Here is a 13,224-nt window from a genome sequence, read left to right on the forward strand (position 1 = left end):
ATTATTCTAAAAGTAGCCTCCTAGTGAACTAGATCACGAGCCGCCACTGCAACAGCTGTTACCGATCCACGACTGGAAGTGGAGTTACTTGCCTGGTTTTTAAATTTGAATTAACTCCAGCTGATTTATACCTTCATTTCTTAACTGCTCACGTACAAGTTCCGCGAGGTGATATCCGATCGTTGTACATTATTTTTGTGAATAATTGTAAATTATTGGATTCAAGTGAAATGAAGAACTCTATGTTATTTTTGTAGCCGTATATTGCCAATAGGAGTTTAGTCTAAGATCCAGTTTAAACCAGGTTTTCAGTAAGGAGAGGTTAGCACTATTTTCAACACTTAAAACCGTTGAAAAGCAGAGACTCAGAAGACGCTTTCATCCCAGTCTTCAAAGATACCCATCTCCACTGATGTTCGAAGTCTACCCCGGCTCTCTATTGTATTCTGTGACGGGGTTTTCACTGATTTTCACTGATAGCCCCAATGGTGCGCAAGCAAAGGCAAGGAGCTGCCAAAATGCGAAAAAGTCCATCATGAAACTGAGCACAAATATAGGACAGTACATAGTTGTAAATGTTATGAATGTCATTTTTCTTCTTCACAACAGGAATAACCATCGCAGTCTTTAAAAGACTCGAAAATACACCATTACTGACAGATAAATTAATGAGATGGGAATGATGAGGTAGGTGTCTGGATATAAAGTATTATCCGGAAGCCTCTCATAATTGACTCCGAATTGAAAGTTTTTTCTATATTCGAAAAAATATTAACATAGGTGAATTCATCTGCATAGACTTTGTTAGTCTGGTGAATCTTCAGATCCAGTCTTAGAAGGGGGAAGTAGATTTGTCTTGTTGCTTTGTTTTTTTCCCATTAAAAGCTATGATCATGAAGGGGCGGTCAAGATGTGATCTTCTCCACCGAGTGACACTGAACTATTCACTGTACTTCACCAAACAGAAGAAACACGGTGACTGCAGTCCAGTAGTTATCCTGCTGGTCCTTGTACGCTCCTCTTTAGGTATCGTGTTGGTTTTCCTTCAGGTATCTTGCTCTTTTAGGTATTTTGCTGACTTTTGCTGCTTAAGGTATCCGTCTGGCCCTCCTCCACGTATCAAACCGCTGGCACCAATTTTTATGTTGTATTACTGTCGAAACACACGGAACACAAGTATAAGAAAAAATAGGGTCGCTGTCAGCAGATAAAGCTACCTAAGACCTGCAGTTATAACCACTCTGATAATTGATCTGGTTTCACTGGTAGATATGTCACTTTTTTACGAATAAAAATACTACTACTTCAAGGTGATGCATTTGGAAGTCATAAAAATAAATATACAGGGTGTTTCATTGGTAATTGAACATACAGTAACCAGCTAGAACTACACTAGGTGAGTCCGAAAAACCCATATATGATAGGTCTAATCAATTCCATGACTCAGAGACAGGGTGCTTCATGTATTCACCTAAAATTTCAATTTGTGATAACTTTTGAACCAACCAGTATAGTCGGTTGATAATTGGAATATATGATTCACTTGCACAGTGAATTCCAAAAAAATTTCAGGTCCGTTATTGAAAAATATGGGACATCTTCCAAGCTGGGATTCAAAATTTTTGGATTTGATGGAGATATTTGAAAAGAGCAGAAAATCTGAGATTCAGTAGATTTCATTTGCCCGCACGTCATTCTGCTCAAGGGAAACTCCAGGGAAAGCGAAGTGAGAAATGTTTTCTCTGCTAAGATAATCTGTTTTTGTGTAGGTGGATCAGTGTATCAGTGTACCACAAGCTCACGACAAGCGCACGACTCGACAATAATCCCGTTTTTCCCCTTTTTTCCTGCCTTATCTTTAAGTCGAATAGTTGAAAATCTGTACCAAAGATGATCAGTATTCTCTGTATGTACATCTTGTTAACACGCAAACTGTCGGATGTAATTAGATTGCCGACAACGCCTCATCGAATTCGACATCGATAAGTTGTCGATGAAACACCCTGTAGAAACAATCTTCAACCTCAACGACTACTGAAAAAATGAACTGTATGATCTGAACTGAGAATCCGAAATGAACTGATAGCGCCTTACTCATTCTTATATATATTTTTTGAAAGGCTGACTTGAGCAAATATGGTCATTAATCTACAGGATGACAACAATGTACAAATACTCTTTCTGTAGAATTTTTTTTGTTTCAGTCCTTCGATTCCAATGCACACGACATGAACGTGTAGCGAAGCTCTTGATTCTTCAATAGAAGAAGAAAGATGTGCATTCGAACACTATTAAATGGATCTTTCAAGAATAATTCTAAAAAAAATTAGTCATTCTTATATAACCTATTCCATTTCTCTTTTAGCACGGCGGATTTCAGGAATGCCTTCCTGAAAACAATACGTCAAATTATCAGAGAATCAGTGAGAAACATGTCAATTCCTTCTACAAAACCAGGAAGTGGACCTGGCATTCTTCTAGTGACTGGACACAAAGCGGAAGGTTTAAGCAGTCATACTCTCGAAAGACCAACTGCTAGACATACTAATGTTATTGCCGGAGGATCCCATACTTTAGGAAAAGTGAAAAAATCCAAACCCACTCAACGGCACTCTGCTGGAAATATAGATTACGATCAATTAAACCAAGATGGTGATGAAAATACACGGAACTTTAGAAGGAGGAGTAAGACTATCACAGACGCACCAAGTGAGGCACTAATTTCACTATATAGGGTGTTCTACAAGCTCTATGACAAACTTCGACAGAAGGTAGCTGTAATTCTTTTGAACATTTTTTTTCCTATGAACGTAGATCCGATTAGTTTTTGTTTAGGAGTTACTAGTAAGCCCGTAGATCTACCTTAATTGGTAGATTAGTATAATCCCATAGATCAGTATAGCCAGGAGATCCACCTTTTAGGTAGATACGCGTATGCTGATAGATCCGCCTATGTTGATAGATTCGCATGACCAGGAGATCCATAGCCCGTAGATCTACCTTAATTGATAGATCAGTATAGCCAGGAGATCCACCTTTTAGGTAGATATGTAAGCCCGTAGATCTACTTTAATTGGTAGATCAGTATAGCCAGGAGATCCACCTTTTAGGTAGATACGCGTATGCTGATAGATCCGCCTATGTTGATAGATTCGCATGGCCAGGAGATCCAGCTATAATGATATATTCATTCTCATTCACGACGTCGGTGAAATTGTCGAGATTCGGTTACTATTTATTATATATCATGAAATTTTTCCGATTGTTCTGTGCTTGTTAGTCATAGAAAAATCGCTCATCTTTCTGAGATAGTTTTTCGTGCAGAAATTTCCGAAATATTTACTCATATATTCACCAAATTGTGTTCTTTTCAGAAGAGTAATGCGAATTATCTCATATAATGTTCTCCTTGTTCATATCGGTTTATCCGAAGAAAAATTCTATCATCCAAATGATAACGGAAATTGTTACGTCCATGTATAATTAATTTTTCATGTTACGCCTATGTCTATTATTAGGTCTATGGACGACAGTCACTGTCATTTATCAAAGAGGAACTATCTGTATAAATTTTTTCTGTGATAATTGAAGAGTGCTCTGTGGTTTAAATTCTCTAACATATCATAAACGTCGTAAAGCGTAGATGGGTAACATGTGAATTATTAAGTTGTGATGTTTGAAGTAAATGAAAATAAATATAATAATTAAAGAATTCAAGCATTACTATCTATATGGTTTCACAGTATAAGTAGCTAGATATTTGGTTGAAAATTCATCAATAACGATATACTGCTCTTTGAATTATACTTTATGGATTTCGTTCAAGAAAATAGGTTTCTGGACTGATTTCTATATGTAGAAGTGTCTAACTTTTCTCCACAAAATGAGCAGCTTAAAAATTACATGTTGCCTAAGTGAAGACTTTCGAATCAACAAAATTTGTTTTCAAAGAATTTTTAGTTAATGCTGTCTTTCAGTTTTTTTATTGATAAAGTGGTCACAAGAACTAAAACTTCATTTTGAATTTTTAAGTTTAATATTTCATTGTACGAATGAAATGTTATGATCAAGCTGAAGGGTTTTGATGGATGACTATTTGGGACAATAAAGAACGGTGTCATTATCATTTGTTTCATTCTATTTATTGAATATTTCAACTTTCAATATAACAATTATGCAAAGGATGGATAAGAATAATTCCTCAATTAAAACAAACTATGAATTTTCAAAGGCAGTAGGAATTCCGTATTTCTGTGTAACAATTTCAACAGACATTGTCACAGTTTTTCTGAAAGAATTCTTGTCAATACAATTATCTTCATATTGAGCTTGAATATCAGCATAAATCAGAAATATGCAGTTGGAAAAAACCTTATAAAAGAGATTCCATGCTTTTCAAGATTTCATTCAGTTCATTTTGAAAAGGAACTCACAAAATTCCTTCCGCTACGATGAAAACAAAAATGAGAATAACTTGCCAAAAATCTATAAATAAATAATTCTAATGCAAAAACTCACCCGGATAATGTTTTCCAATAATCATAATATTATGTCCATTGAATAAATTAATCGAAAACATATTTTTCCTTGGACCTCGAATGAGTAAAAAGAAAACATCATTGGACGCTGCCCAACTGCTTGGGAATTGCTAAAAATCTATTGTATGCAGTTGAAATGAAGCAAAATGATTATTGATTCCAGTATTATAAGATTCAATTCAGTTTCCTTCAATAGAACCTCAACATGAACTCGAGAAATGTCAAAATTCTACCTTTTTCTCATGCATTTTTCGGATACTTCTGGGTCGTTTTGGGGGCTCAAAATGATAAATTAGTAAAATTTAGTCCTTCCTGACAAAACATAGCCCGTCTCCGGTACGATAAATGATTTCGTGCGTCCTCCTTATTCCAAAGAGTTTTGCATATTTCGTCGAAAACGACCTTTATCAGAAAATATTTTGGGACACTTCTGGAAGCCACCACATCCAACCATACCTGGTTCTTCCTGCAGAAAATAACCTAAAAAAATAATATTTATTTTGATTAGCTCAAAATTGTTAGATATTTTTTGGATAAAATCGGAAATACCTACATTCTATTAGATTTCCCACCAGCCAATTTAGTTACAATTAATTTTTTGAAGAATATTGCATCTGAAGTGAAAAAAGAAGTAAATTCCTTTCTCCAGTAGTTCGAAATGCTAGTCACCTTGATAAAAAGGATAACATTTGCTGACAAATTGTAATTTAGGAACAGCAAATAGAATCAACCTTTTCTTTTTCCACCTTGAATAAGTAAGCACTTGCATCTTTCTCGGTAAACGGTAGAATTGACCTTTTTCAGAAATTATTTTAGGAGAATTCCAGGATCTTGATGTTCCATAACGGAAAGGCAATTATACCCATACATATTTGAATAGGAATTATCGTCTTGAAGGAAAGCCCGATTCATCATACTTGGGGCTATAAATACGTGTTTCGAAGGATTTTCACTTATTTTTATTAATTTCTCTAAGGTTTTGAATGAAAATTGCTCTAATTATACATGACAACTCTCAGTGGTAAAGTCTCTGTGGTTTTCCTTCTACGAAAACGAAGAAATATGAAAATGGGATATGGGCTAGTAAGCCCATAGTTTTACCCTTAGGTAGATATACCTATTTAAACAGATTCGCTCAAAAAAATTTAAATAAAAATATAATTTTTAAAAATACCGAGGCCAAAATATTGTTCTATGTTGTTGTTTTTCTATGAAACATAATCAAAACTTATAGTATTACTCTGTGGTCAAAATTTTCTAACCTAACCTATCATTCTGTTGTTATATAAATGAAACTGAATGAGAAATGCTTTTCCTTTTCTCAATGAATCAAAAACCTTATGTGATACTGTCACCTAATCTTCTAAATCTCACATTTTCCGACTCTTACTTTTGTTATCTTTAGCAAATGTATATTTTCTACTGGGGATGTGTCTATAAGAATAATACTTAAAATACAGGGAATTAGGTAAAGATTTATTCGAAATATATAATAATCAAATCATATATTCAAATTTACTCAGTATAATCCATGAATTGTTTCAGAAAAATTATATAGATGATGAAAAAACTGCATACTGGAATTGGGAATGAAACAAAAAACCCAAAACAGTTGATGATATTAGCAAAATCAGTTTTATGCGGTTAGAAGGGAGCATTTTAAAAGAGATTCCCTGCTTTTCAAGATTTCATTCAGTTAATTTTATTTTGAAAAGAAACTTCTTCCTTCTCTACGATGAAAACAAAAATGGGATTAACTTGCCAAAAGTCTATAAATAGAGAATTCTAATGCAAAAACTCACCCGGATAATGTATTCCAATAATCATTATATTATTTCCATTGAATAAATTAATCGAAAACATATTTTTCCTTGGACCTCGAATGAGTAAAAAGAAAACATCACCAGACACTACCCAATTGCTTGAAAATTGCTAAAAATCTATCGTATGCAGTTGGAATGAAGCAAAATGATTATTGATTCATGCATTATAAGATGCAATTCAGTTTCCTTCAATAGAAACCGACAAATTCCTTTCTCTACAATGAGCATAAAAAACTAACCTCAACATGAACTCGAGAAATGTCAAAATTCTACCTTTTTCTTATGTATTTTTCGGATACTTTTGGGTCGTTTTGGGGGCTCAAAATGATATATAAGTAAAATTCAGTCCTTCTTGACAAAACATAGCTCGTCTCCGGTACGATAAATGATTTCGTGCGTCCTCCTTATTCCAAAGAGTTTTGCATATTTCGTCGAAAACGACCTTTATCAGAAAATATTTTGGGACACTTCTGGAAGCCACCACATCCAACCATACCTGGTTCTTCCTGCAGAAAATAACCTAAAAAAATTATATTTATTTTGATTTGCTCAAAATTGTTAGATATTTTTTGGATAAAATCGGAAATACCTACATTCTATTAGTTTTCCCACCAGCCAATTTAGTTACAATTAATTTTTTGAAGAATATTGCATCTGAAGTGAAAAAAGAAGTAAATTCCTTTCTCCAGTAGTTCGAAATGCTAGTCACCTTGATAAAAAGGATAACATTTGCTGACAAATTGTAATTTAGGAACAGCAAATAGAATCAACCTTTTCTTTTTCCACCTTGAATAAGTAAGCACTTGCATCTTTCTCGGTAAACGGTAGAATTGACCTTTTTCAGAAATTATTTTAGGAGAATTCCAGGATCTTGATGTTCCATAACGGAAAGGCAATTATACCCATACATATTTGAATAGGAATTATCGTCTTGAAGGAAAGCCCGATTCATCATACTTGGGGCTATAAATACGTGTTTCGAAGGATTTTCACTTATTTTTATTAATTTCTCTAAGGTTTTGAATGAAAATTGCTCTAATTATACATGACAACTCTCAGTGGTAAAGTCTCTGTGGTTTTCCTTCTACGAAAACGAAGAAATATGAAAATGGGATATGGGCTAGTAAGCCCATAGTTTTACCCTTAGGTAGATATACCTATTTAAACAGATTCGCTCAAAAAAATTTAAATAAAAATATAATTTTTAAAAATACCGAGGCCAAAATATTGTTCTATGTTGTTGTTTTTCTATGAAACATAATCAAAACTTATAGTAGTGCTCTGTGGTCCAAAGTTTCTAACCTAACCTATCATTCTGTTGTTATATAAATGAAACTGAATGAGAAATGCTTTTCCTTTTCTCAATGAATCAAAAACTTTATGTGATACTGTCACCTAATCTTCTAAATCTCACATTTTCCGACTCTTACTTTTGTTATCTTTAGCAAATGTATATTTTCTACTGGGGATGTGTCTATAAGAATAATACTTAAAATACAGGGAATTATGTAAAGATTTATTCGAAATATATAATAATCAAATCATATATTCAAATTTACTCAGTAAAATCCATGAATTGTTTCAGGAAAATTATATCGATGATGAATAAACTGCATACTGGAATTGGAAATGAAACAAAAAACCCAAAATAGTTGATGATATTAGCAAAAATCAGTTATATGCAGTTAGAAGGAAGCATTTTAAAAGAGAATCCTGCTTTTCAACATTTCATTCAGTTAATTTTATTTTGAAAAGAAACTTCTTCCTTCTCTACGATGAAAACAAAAATGGGAATAACTTGCCAAAAGTCTATAAATAAAGAATTCTAATGCAAAAACTCACCCGGATAATGTATTCCAATAATCATTATATTATTTCCATTGAATAAATTGATCGAACATATATTTTTCCTTGGACTTCGAATGAGTGGAAAATATCATCACCGACCACAGTCCAATTGCTTGAAAAATTGGTGAAAATCTATTGTCTGGAGTTGAAATGAAGTAAAGTAACTGATAATTCATGTATTATAAGATTCAGTTCAGTTTCTTTGAATAGAAACTGACAAATTCCTTTCTCTACAATGAGCACAAAAAATCTGAACGCAATATGAATTTAAGAAATGTCAAAAATTCTACCTTTGTCTTATGCATTTTTCTGGTATTTCTGGGTCATTTTAGGAGCTCAAAATGATTAATAAGTAAAATTCAGACCTTCCTGACAAAACATAGGCTGTCTCTGAACCAATAAATTACTTCATGCAACTTCCTTATTTCAAAGAGGTGTATTTTCTAATGGGTATGTGGCTATAAGAATATTTGAAGTACAGAGAATTATGTAGAGATTTATTCGAAATAATAATAATCAAATCATATATTCTGATTCACTCAGTATAATCCATGAATAATTTCAGGAAATTTACATCGATGATGAATGAACTGCATACTGGAATTAGAAATGAAACAAAAAAACCAAATATAGTTGATGATATTAGCAAAAATCAGTTATATGCAGTTGAGAAGAAACATTATAAAAGGGATTCCCTGCTTTTCAAGATTTCATTCAGTTCATTTTGAAAAGGAACTCACAACATTCCTTCCTCTACAATGAAAAAAAAAATCTAGCCTTAAAATTGGAATAACTTGCTAAAAGTTTTTAAATGTAAAATTTTAATGCAAAAACTCACCCGGATAATGTATTCCAATAATCATTTTATCATTTCCATTGAATAAATTAATCGAAAACATATTTTTCCTTTGACCTCGAATGAGTGGAATAAATCATCACCGAACACTGCCCAACTGCTTGAAAATTGCTAAAAATCTATTGTATGCAGTTAAAATGAAGCAAAATGATCATTGATTCATGCATTATAAGATTCAATTAAGTTTCCTTCAACGGAAAACGACTAATTTCTTTCTCTACAATGAGCACAAAAAACTAACCTCAACATGAAATTGAGAAATGTCGAAATTCAACCTTTTTCTTATGCATTTTTCGGGTATTTCTGGGTCGTTTTGGGAGCTCAAAATGATTAATAAGTAAAATTCAGTCCTTTCTGACAAAACATAGCCCGTCTCCGGTACGATAAATGACTTCGTGCGACCTTCCTATTCCAAAGAGTTTTGCACCTTCCGTCGAAAACGACCTTTATCAGAAAATATTTTGGGGCAATTTCTTAAAGGTATCAACTTTTGCTTTTTCCGAGTTTGCTGGGTGTTCTGGAAGCCACCACATCCAACGATACCATCTCATATTTTTACGACGGCTTGTCCTTCTAATGATACAATTGATGTTTGAAAGGACTTGAATCCTCCTAAAAAAGAAATTAATTATTGGAGAAATGAATTGAATTCCCGTGTACTTACCCCTAAAAGCTCGACTTTCCTTGAAAACGATCAAATTTCTTCCGTTTTGTGTTGTTCCTTCGAATGAAAAAAAAAAAATTGAGAAATGTCAAAAATTCTACCTTTCTCTTATGCATTTTTCTGGTATTTCTGGGTCATTTTAGCAGCTCAAAATGATTAATAAGTAAAATTCAGTCCTTCCTGACAAAACATAGCCCGTCTCCGGTACGATAAATGACTTCGTGCGACCTTCTTATTCCAAAAAGTTTTGCACCTTTCGTCGAGAACGACGTATTTCAGAAATTATTTTGGGAGACTTTCAGGCCTTCGATCTTGGCCTTCTATACAATTATGTAAAGGGCATTTCTTAAAGGGACGAACGCTCTATTTGCTTTAATCCAACGGTCGCCCTAAAAGCCCATACATGCCTCGATACCATCTCATACTTTTACGACAGTTTGTACTTTTAATGAATCAATACATGTTTGAAATGATATAAATGCTCCTGAAAAAGAAATTATTTATAGGAGAAATGAATTGAATTTCCACGTACTTACCTCTTAGTGCTCGAGTTTTCTTGAAAACGATCAAATTTCTTCCCTTCGGTGTTATTCCTTTGAATGAAAAATGAATTCGAGAAATGTCAAAAATTCTACCTTTTTCTTATGCATTTTGGGGTATTTCTGGGTCGTTTTAGGAGCTCAAAATGATTAATAAGTAAAATTCAGTCCTTCCTGACAAAACATAGCCCCTCTCCGGTACGATAAATGACTTCGTGCGACCTTCTTATTCCAAAGAGTTTTGCACCTTCCTCTACGATGAAAAAAAAATCTAGCCTTAAAATTGGAATAACTTGCTAAAAGTCTATAAATGTAAAATTTTAATGCAAAAACTCACCCGGATAATGTATTCCAATAATCATTTTATCATTTCCATTGAATAAATTAATCGAAAACATATTTTCCTTTGACTTCGAATGAGTGGAATAAATCATCACCGAACACTGCCCAACTGCTTGAAAATTGCTAAAAATCTATTGTATGCAGTTAAAATGAAGCAAAATGATTATTGATTCATGCATTATAAGATTCAATTCAGTTTCCTTCAATAGAAACCGACGAATTCCTTTCTCTACAATGAGCACAAAAAATCTAACCGCAATATGAATTTAAGAAATGTCAAAAATTCTACCTTTTTCTTATGCATTTTTCTGGTATTTCTGGGTCGTTTTGGGAGCTCAAAATGATTAATAAGTGAAATTCAGTCCTTCCTGACAAAACATAGCCCGTCTCCGGTACGATAAATGACTTCGTGCGACTTTCTTATTCCAAAGAGTTTTGCACCTTTCGTCGAGAACGACGTATTTCAGAAATTATTTTGGGAGACTTTCAGGCCTTCGATCTTGGCCTTCTGTACAATACTGGAAAGGCAATTTCTTAAAGGTATCAACTTTTGCTTTTTCCGAGTTTGCTGGGTGTTCTGGAAGCCACCACATCCAACGATACCATCTCATATTTTTACGACGGCTTGTCCTTCTAATGATACAATTGATGTTTGAAAGGACTCAAATCCTACTAAAAAAGAAATTAATTATTGGAGAAATGAATTGAATTCCCGCGTACTTACCCCTAAAAGCTCGACTTTCCTTGAAAACGATCAAATTTCTTCCGTTTTGTGTTGTTCCTTCGAATGAAAAAAAAATTGAGAAATGTCAAAAATTCTACCTTTTTCTTATGCATTTTTCTGGTATTTCTGGGTCATTTTAGGAGCTCAAAATGATTAATAAGTAAAATTCAGTCCTTCCAGACAAAACATAGCCCCGTCCCCGGTACACATACAACGATACCATCTCATATTTTTACGACAGTTTGTCCTTCTACTGATACAATTGATGTTCGAAAGAACTCAAATCCTCCTAAAAAAGAAATTATTTATAGGAGAAATGAATTGAATTTCCACGTACTTACCCCTTAGTGCTCGAGTTTTCTTGAAAACGATCAAATTTCTTCAGTTTGGTGTTATTCCTTCGAATGAAAAATGAATTCGAGAAATGTCAAAAATTTTACCTTTTTCTTATGCATTTTTGGGGTATTTCAGGGTGGTTTGGGGCGCTCAAAATGATTAATAAGTAAAATTCAGTCCTTCCTGACAAAACATAGCCCTTCTCCGGTACGATAAATGACTTCGTGGGACCTTGTTATTACAAAGAGTTTTGCACCTTTCCACCTCTTTCCTATGCATTTTTGGGGTATTTCTGGATCGTTTTAGGAGCTCAAATTGGTTGAAACTTATGATTTGGTCCTTGCTGATAAAACATAGACCGTCCCCGGTCTCCTATATGCCTTTGTACGATTTCCGTAATCCAAACAATTTTCCACTCTTCCCTCAACGGCAGAATTTGTATGAGAGTTCGATGCTTGTCATACCCGTGCATATTTAGATAGAAATTATCGTCTCGGAATCCCGAATCGTAATATTTGGGACTTTAGATACGTGATTTGAACGATTTTCACCCATTTTCATCCATTTCTCGAATGTTTCGAATGAAAATTGCGAGAATTATTCATACGTGACAACTATCAACAATGACGTCTCTGTGGTTTTCCTTCTACGAAAACGAAAAAATGCGAAATTGAGAAACGTCAAAATTACCCTTTTTTCTTACGCAATTTTCGGTTATTTGGGGGCCGTAAAAGTGGGAAAATGTGTTAACTCTCAATGACTCGGTCCTTCGGGATACGACATAGCCCGTTCCCGGACCCCGAAAAGTTTCCGTTCGCTCTGCCAACTTCAGAAAGTTTTGCCATATTCGCCGTCGACGGCAAAAATCGTCGAAATCGAACATTTTCGGAAATTATTTTCGAAGACTTCCCGGGCTTCGATCGGGACGTTTTATACAGTTTCGGAATCTGCGTTTCTCGTAGAAACCGTCCGGCGTTACCCTACCGAAGTGGGGCGCCCTCCGGGCGCCCCGTTAGGCGAAACCTCCGACCATTTTTTAAATATTCTATGTTCCAATTTCTTTTAGTATATAGTAACAAGCATTTGAATTTTTTTTCCTGTTTTGATTAAGTAGGACGACAATATCGGTTTTTTATTTACTTTTTTGACACTTGTTCCACTGAGAATGGTATCAACAATAACCATAAATGAACATGTATTGGCACTGCAGAACCCATATACCATTAGACAAAGACGATTTCAGCAACGTTTCAGCGTAAACATTTTAGATAGGATTTCTAAAAACGATTTGATGCCAGTAAACGATTGTTTGAATGCAGATTTGTATAAAAATTTTTGGAGCACATCCTTTTTGACTTCATTGATTACTTAGAGCTCAGCATTGTTTGAAATATGTGGTATCAGCACGATGGTGCACTACCACGTAGAAGGAGTAGTCAGTTGGCTGAATAAATGAATAGGTCAAGGAGGACCAATACAATGGTACATCGCGTTCGAATGACTTGAATCCCTTAAATTTTATTTATGGGGACACGTGAAAGCAGCTTGTTCATT

General features: G+C 34.2%; 2 long non-coding RNA genes across 40 annotated transcripts; one reads left to right on the plus strand and one right to left on the minus strand.

Moving 5' to 3' along the window:
• Nucleotides 1–2,900: 2,900 nt before the first annotated feature.
• On the minus strand, nt 2,901–12,728 carry LOC123311375. 39 transcript variants are annotated; one of them, XR_006537446.1, is made up of 13 exons: nt 11,676–12,727; nt 11,335–11,623; nt 10,606–11,282; nt 10,266–10,521; nt 9,730–10,213; nt 9,307–9,677; nt 8,204–9,184; nt 6,955–7,445; nt 5,092–6,881; nt 4,772–5,018; nt 4,519–4,648; nt 3,036–3,173; nt 2,901–2,915 (listed from the first exon to the last, which is right to left on the minus strand). It is a non-coding gene; the product is annotated as an uncharacterized LOC123311375 (long non-coding RNA). The 39 variants fall into 39 exon arrangements; XR_006537444.1 differs by having other exon boundaries at nt 2,910–3,173; nt 11,676–12,726; XR_006537466.1 differs by lacking the exons at nt 2,901–2,915; nt 3,036–3,173 and having other exon boundaries at nt 4,118–4,648; nt 8,204–8,962; nt 9,048–9,176.
• On the plus strand, nt 7,441–8,263 carry LOC123311377. The gene is made up of 2 exons (XR_006537476.1): nt 7,441–7,869; nt 7,947–8,263. It is a non-coding gene; the product is annotated as an uncharacterized LOC123311377 (long non-coding RNA).
• Nucleotides 12,729–13,224: the final 496 nt, after the last annotated feature.

The sequence above is a fragment of the Coccinella septempunctata genome, chromosome 4 (genome assembly GCF_907165205.1).
Source record: "Coccinella septempunctata chromosome 4, icCocSept1.1, whole genome shotgun sequence".
Classification (NCBI taxonomy): Eukaryota; Metazoa; Arthropoda; class Insecta; order Coleoptera; family Coccinellidae; genus Coccinella; species Coccinella septempunctata.